Here is a 7,709-nt window from a genome sequence, read left to right on the forward strand (position 1 = left end):
TCTGGTATCTCTTTAATTTCATCCGAGTGGATCATATAATGAATGAGAGAGATAGACCTGATATAGGAGCTTCTGCTATCTCTTTAATTTCTCCCTAGCTAGTGGATCATATAATAAGGTGAGAGAGACCAGCCATGGTAGAGGAGCTTCTGGTAGCCCTTTAATTTCTCCTCAGTGGATCATATAATAAAAAGGAGGAAGATCCTCTGTAGAACATATAATAAAAAGAAGAGAGAAAGAGAGAGAGAGAGAGCTTGCTGTAAGTAATTCTGGCTTTCTTTAATTGAGTAAACCAATTTAGTAGTGAGCCGATGAAGATTCTGAACTAAAAAACTTGAGCATTTTAAGCAAGGTAACAGGACTCATGATGCTTGTCCCCAATGACATTTTTGCTACGAGTAGTCTTGCTGAAATCTTGCATTCGTCCGGAATTTGAGACCTCTGAGTCAAATCTTCATGGGTCCCAGATGCTAAAACATTGTCAATGCGATGATAGATTGAATTCAAGAAAACAACTGGGTTCTGAAAATACATAAAATATTACTTGATTGTACAGTTCCAACTATTCATGTACTCCCTCTCCATTGTTAGGTGAAGACCTGGTGAAGCTGAGTCCTGTCTCATGATTAGTCACCTTGGGCCTCATTTGCAACTTCTTTTACCATGTTCCATGATCATTTTTTTTTTGAGATACCCATTTGAAAATTCTCCCGCCAAAGAAAAATAAAAAAAAAGCTCTTTTGACACTGGTACTGTTTTAGCCAGAAGAGTTGAGAACTGCTTTTAGGAGTGAAAGTACTTTATAGGTTTTAGCAAAGGGAAGACAATCAAAAAAATGGCTAAAAAATTACCATATATATTATTACACCCGAACTCCCCATGCAAAAGAGAATGTCACCTGCATTCATATAATTCAAAATTAAATTCTGTGGTTGGTGTGAACTTTCGAAGAAGGAAAAAAGGGATTTGATGAGATCCAATATCATATATTTTCTCTAATGTGGGGTTTGAGTCCTTTCTACCACAATGTCCCCCCAAAAAGTACACAATGGTGTGCAGTGACCAAAAGGCGAAGACCTATCTCCAAAGCCTACCTTGAATGATTCGTTGACACATCCACCGCCATTTTTTTTTTGTCAAAATTAATCAATTATACAATAGAAAAAGAGCCATAATCTGAGCATGTTATTGGATAATTGGCCCACAAAACCTAAAGCTAAAAAGAATTGAACCCTTTACGTTTCAAACCAATCTAGTTTTTAGTGTTGCCGTATCCTCTTATAGGAGATTTGACCTCATTTTTAAGGAGACAAGCATCTATTACCATATCTTGCGGGCCATATGACATGTACTTTTTATAGACAAAAAATCCACCCTCATATTCTACTATATGTACATAAAATTAACTAGATGCACGACCCAATCAAAGCTTATTCACACCATCAACCTTAGAATTGACCACATTGAAGCTCCATTCATGCCTCACAATGTAAATCTTTCTATAATTTCCTTTTTCTATAATATTTTTTGGGTCTAACCAAATAAGAACATTAAGATTTTTTCCTCTACCACATTTCAACTACCTCTCATTGTCTACTTGAAAAGAGAATAGAGTTGAGGAAATATTAAAAAGAAAAAAAAAAGGATATATTGTAATCAAAACTTGTTTTTATCTTCATTATTTTCTACATTCTTGATTTCTTTATCTTTCCCTTATGTGTAGAAAAAGTTAAGGTTGGCTTAACTAAATAAACTACATTGTGATAGTTGTTGGAGCAAGTCTTTGTTCAAAAGTCTTTTAAATTTGTGGATTTAGGTGAGGTTTGTTTTTTCACTTAATTCTAAATTAAATTTAAAATTAAATAGTATTGAGTTATATTATGTATTAGGTAGTTTGTTTTTATAATATTTTATTTTTATTAAATATTAAAAAGTAAAAAAAATCAATATGTTATTTTTTTTATTTAAAAAAATTAAATATTTTAACTTTTTATATTCAAAATTTTTTTTATAACAAATTGTAAAAAAGTAAAATAATAACTAATTTAAAATCCTAAATTAAATTGTTATAAAGCTAAAATAACAAACACCCTCTTAGAATTATTATTATTTTAATTAGTCTTAAAAGAAGTTGCTTTTAAAAATTAAAATTTAAAATATCTTTGAAGTTATTTGGTTTTTAATTTATCTTTTTTTAATATAATTTTCTCTTTATAGAAATGACCAAAATATTTTATTTTTATCTTAATGAAAAAATCACTTCTTTTTCCTTTCTCTTTTCCATGTTAACTTTGTTATACACTTATACTCAAAAATGAAAACAAGGAGCACTAAATTTTATAAAAATGAATATATTACAATTCTTCAAAATTTAATCACATTAAACTAACAATCATCAATTTAATGAAACCCTTAAATCGAATTGTACTATTATTTTCAAATTATTAAATTTTAAATTAAAATAAATAGATTTAAAATTAATAAAAATAAATAAACAACCAAATTAGTTAATCACATTCAGATTTATTTAGAATTAAGTGAAATGAGAAAAAAACAAAACAAAAACAAACAAACACCGGCCTCCTTCCACCATTACAATCTTGGGTAGACGTCCTTTCGTTTATTGGCATTACATTTTAATTCGATGGGTCCACAAAGTCAGTGCATGATCCTGGAAAGCTTGTAATCTTTTCCCACTTCTTCTCTGCAACCAACCAGATGAGAGCACTGTGAGAGAAAGAGAGAGGAAGATGGGAAGAAAACGAGTGGGTAGAATAGAGATGGGCAATGAGGGCATCGGAAAGGTGCTGAGGGCCTTTTATCATCCATGATGAAATCAGAAAGACAAGAGGTGTTGTGGGGCTGCGTCTGCAAAAAGAATCTTTGGAGGGAAATTAGCAGCCGCAATTTTGAATGACACTTTGACTGAGAGAATACAAACATGGCCGACACTGCCTCCTTTTCCTTTCACTGCCTCGATATTACAGGTTGGTGATAGCTCCGTTTCTTTCTCTCACTTCTTTTGCGTAGGCTACAGATTCACTGGTCGACCATGAACGAAAGGCCCCTTTGCAAAGTCCAAAGGCTCAGCAACTGCATTTGGAACGTGCCCTTTTTCATTTTCCTTGAATTAGATGTTCTGAACGCGGAAGTCGCTATCATCATCATCATGCCATTTGAATACTTTGGTTGTAGAACAAGTTACAGATCCATTTTCCTAATTATGTTTGAGCTTGAATCATTACGGCTAATCCTTTTTTTTGCCCACGGAATATTAATAATGAACGGTCAAGAGTCAAGACTATAATTTCAGTACCATTTTGTTGAATATAAAATGATTTTATTTTTCCCAACTTTTTTTCGGCAGAAGACAATGTAGACTACTCCTAAAGTGGGTCCTAAAACGTTGAATTTGCATTTTCCAGATGTTCCTAGCTAGGGTGGTCCATGAAGAAACAAAAGAAAAAGAAAATGTTTAATTATAAATTATAATTTAGGGTGATTTGAAAGTTACTTCTAGACCATGACTTTTAGTGCGTATTTGATAAAATAATTTAATAGCTTAATATGACTTAATTTAAGTCATTAAGGAAACTATATGTATTTAATAAAATAATCGTAATGTTATAATTTAAAATTATTTTTAATTTTAAATCTTTTTTATTCATACCGGTAAGAGTATATCTTAATATTATAATTCTACCTCCTTAATAAATTTTTTTATAAATATTTCATGATTATTTTATATATTTACAATACTTTAAATACAAATTATTTATAAAAGTTTTTTTAATTAAAATTAATAAAAATAAATGTGAGTTGAAATCGATAAAGATAAATATTAGTTAAAATTAATAATGATAAATATGTTAATTAATAATTTAAAAAACATTTAAAATTAATTTTATTAAATAAAAAATATAAGTAATAAGTTTTATGTTCACAACTTACAAATAATTTCACTTAAAATCAACTTAAGTTATTAAGTAATAAGTATTAAGTAATTGAGTAATACTCTAAATAACTTTTTTTGTTGGGTTGGTAGATGTTTTTAATTATTATTTGAATATAATTAAAAAGGAAATATGTTTTTGTAGCTTTTTTTTTTTATAATATGTCACATTAAAAAAATATAATTTTGAAAGATATTTTTAAAAAGTATTGCAAATTTCATTTTTATTTTTTAAAAGTGTTGCTTTAAAATTTAAACTTATTAACTATTTAATTGAAAAAAAAATCATGCTCATCCTTGCCTAATAGGTTCCAATTTCTCCTCAAATAATGTTATATTTGTGAAATATTTTTCCACCCATATTTTTGTAGAATCAACTTGCCATGTTTCCATGTCTTTTAGGCCTGTTGAATCAATCCAAAGAAATCATTTAAAATTAGGAAGAAGTGGATTTGACCAGTCCTGCTTTTTGGAGTCCAGAGAAGTGTCTTGTGCAATCTTTTCAATAAAAAGAGACACAATTATCATCAATCTTCCCCCCCTTTCCAAAAGAGGATGCCTACTGACAAACATTATCATACAAACCCACATTCATTTATTGGAAACCCTCCACTTTAAGAACCCCATCAGCAACCCTAAGTAAAAGAAAATGTTTGTTTAAGGCAAGGTTTGATCATACTTACAGTGGAGGGGTGCATGTAATTTTGAATGGGTTGCTTCTCAAAAGTTCAAAACATCTCTGAAGAAGTGGGCTGACACATGATTTTCTTTTTGTTAACCTCTGGTCCACCAAAGGGGTTTTCCCCAATGATCCAAATCATTGTGTTCTTTTGGTTTATTAACTATCTCTATATATATATAAGAGATTATTATTATTTTCTTTGTGGGTGCTAATCATTAAACTACTGTTTGGTTTAAGCATAATCACAAATTGATTACACTTAAACATTTGACTTTTTATCATTGTCATTTGAAGTGTATACCTCACGCAAAATTGTTTTACTTGTAAGATTATTTTAAAGTTATAAATACCTTGATGGAAATTAAGTCAACAATAAAAATAACAAACGAAATTAATTAATTTTATTAATTTCAATAAATATGAAATAAGTTGTCAAATTTCTTTTTGAAATACCCAAAATCCATATTAATTGTTTTATTGATAAATTTTATGTCCCAAAATAGAATTATAAAGATTGAGAACCACTTTGTTTACATAAATGTCTTGATCTTTGTTTTCATGGAAAATAAATAAATAAATTCATGAGAGGGAACTTTTTCTATGTAAATCTATTCATTTCAATCTTTTTTTTTAGAGAAGGAGAGAGAGAATTTCTTTTTTATTATATATAGTGATAGTTTTTAGATAGTTTTAACTCCAAAAATCCATTCTTTAATTTTTCATTTTGTTGGATCAAGTCGAGTTAGCCCATTTGAGTACTCAAACCCAATTCTAACATGTATTGTTTACAAATGAACATACTTTTGCTATATTCAACCGACTTTCTGATTTTGATTCGATGAAAGAGCATGTATTAAAGAGTGGAAGGATTTGTTCTTAATTGAATCTTTGGAAGAACTTTTTTATATCATTCCAAAGAATCAGAATTTTTTTTTTTTTTTTTATCTTGAACTTCAGCTTTGAACTGTAGAGAATCACAGTTGTGATTTGATAATATCCTAAGTTGATGAAAAATATTTGAAAAAATTCAGTCCTTTCTTATAAAGCTTCTTTTCTAGGTAAACCTTTTGAGGGCTTATCTTCTTATTTTTCCAGGTGTTCTCACATTAAAAAGATGACACCTGTATTTATTGGTGGCGTCGGAAAGCTCATTTTTGACATTTCAAAAATTATCCCCTCTGATTCAAATGACTTTTTGATTTCAAAAGTTTGTCATCTCTAGAGCAAAATTTTCATCAAGGCTAATATAATTTTTGCTCTTCCCTTTTAGATTTAATTTGATTTGATAAGGCTTAATTCTATCGTCTTTCATGCTATACACACAAATTTTTCTTTAAAAAAATAATTATGTGTCAACAAATCGAGTTTTTATTGATTTAAATAATGATATGGGTATAATATCTATTTTATCCTCCAATTTTTTTTTTCTTAATTGTTAATCAAAAGCTTTGAACAAATTTGATCTTAAATGACTTAAGGTTTTTAAGTCATGTTTTAATATAGTTTAGAGTTTTGACTTGATTTTCGTCTTATATCTTGGTGTCCTTTGAATATCGGCTTGATTTTGACGTCAGGATAACTTAAGGCTTGTGACTTGAATTTTGGGCCTTCTTGTGATTTGGGCTTTGACATTACCTGAGATTTAGTGTGAATTGGGCTTAGCCTTGACTTGAATAATAATTGATTAAGGGCTTTAGCAACATGATCTCATTTCTACTACATGTTTTGAAGATATTGACACGTCAAAAAAAAAATATATATATATATATATATATGAAGAAATTGATGGAGATTAAAAACTTTCTATTTACATTGTTTCTAGTTCCTGAGATGTATAATTCTTTAATTAAATTTAATATTAATGGAGATTTGAAAGACCATATCGGAAGTCAGAACTCTTTTAAATATTATTTTTTAACTATAATAATATTTAAGAAGATTTGAAAGACAGTAGTTTTTAATTTTTTTAATTAAAAAGATTTAATAATTACTTTTTTAATTATCAAATTTATCACTTTTTATTCATTCTAATAATTATCTTTTAATTATCAAAATATTTATTTTTTTAAAATGGAAGACAACTTGTTGCATATGATTTTATTTTGTAGAAAACTTATATAGCATGATGACTATTAATTTGTGATATATTAAATTAATTATGTGCATTTGATATAATTTGATTTTTTTTTCATTAATCCACAATTAAATTAATTTGAATATATCCTTTCAAAAAGTTATTCATTTTTTAAACTTGATTTTTTTTTGTCAAAAAAAAATCTAATTTAGTCTTCTTTAATCCTGAAATTAGATATGTCAAATTTTTTTAACACATTTCATATTTTTTTCACAAGTTTGTTGAAGAATGTTTGTAGTCTAATGCTAGTTTATTACTCCATTTTTAAGAAGCTCTTCAAGTTTTCAAAGATTCGAAGAATAAAGTTGAAGGTTTGAAGAACAAATTTTAATATTTGAGGTTCAATTTCAAAACATCTTCAATATGAGATCAAACATTCACATTCGTGGTCAATGTTATTTAACTCCACCTAAGGTTCAGGCCCAAGCCTAAATTAAGATAAACTCCAGGCCTAACTCCAACCAAGGTCCAAGGTTAAGCATTGGTCTAGGTATGGTCTAAGCCCAAGCCCAGGTACAATTACAGTCTAAGTTTGACCCTAAGTCAAGCCCAAGTCCAGCCTTAATCATGCCAAGGAATAGGTTCATCCAACCAAGGTTTAAGTCTAAACCTAAAAAGATGTTTGGTAAAATTTAAGATTTATTTTTTAATGACTGAAGTTATTTTTAAGTTAAATTATTTTGAAGTGTATGATTTAAAACTTACTGCTTAATTTTCATTTGAAACATTAAAGTTGTTTGGTAAAGTTTACTTAAATTTATTCTTAATTATCAAATTAACATATTTACGTCCCATTAATTTTAACTAATATTTACTTTAATTAATCTAAATTAATAAATTTATTTGTTAAAGGTATTTTTGCATAAATATAAGATAACTAAAAAATATTTATTATAGAAAATGAGTTATGAATGGAGTAATGATTGTGTATTACTTTTACT

The sequence above is a fragment of the Vitis vinifera genome, chromosome 2 (assembly GCF_030704535.1).
Source record: "Vitis vinifera cultivar Pinot Noir 40024 chromosome 2, ASM3070453v1".
In the NCBI taxonomy this organism is placed as follows: domain Eukaryota; kingdom Viridiplantae; phylum Streptophyta; class Magnoliopsida; order Vitales; family Vitaceae; genus Vitis; species Vitis vinifera.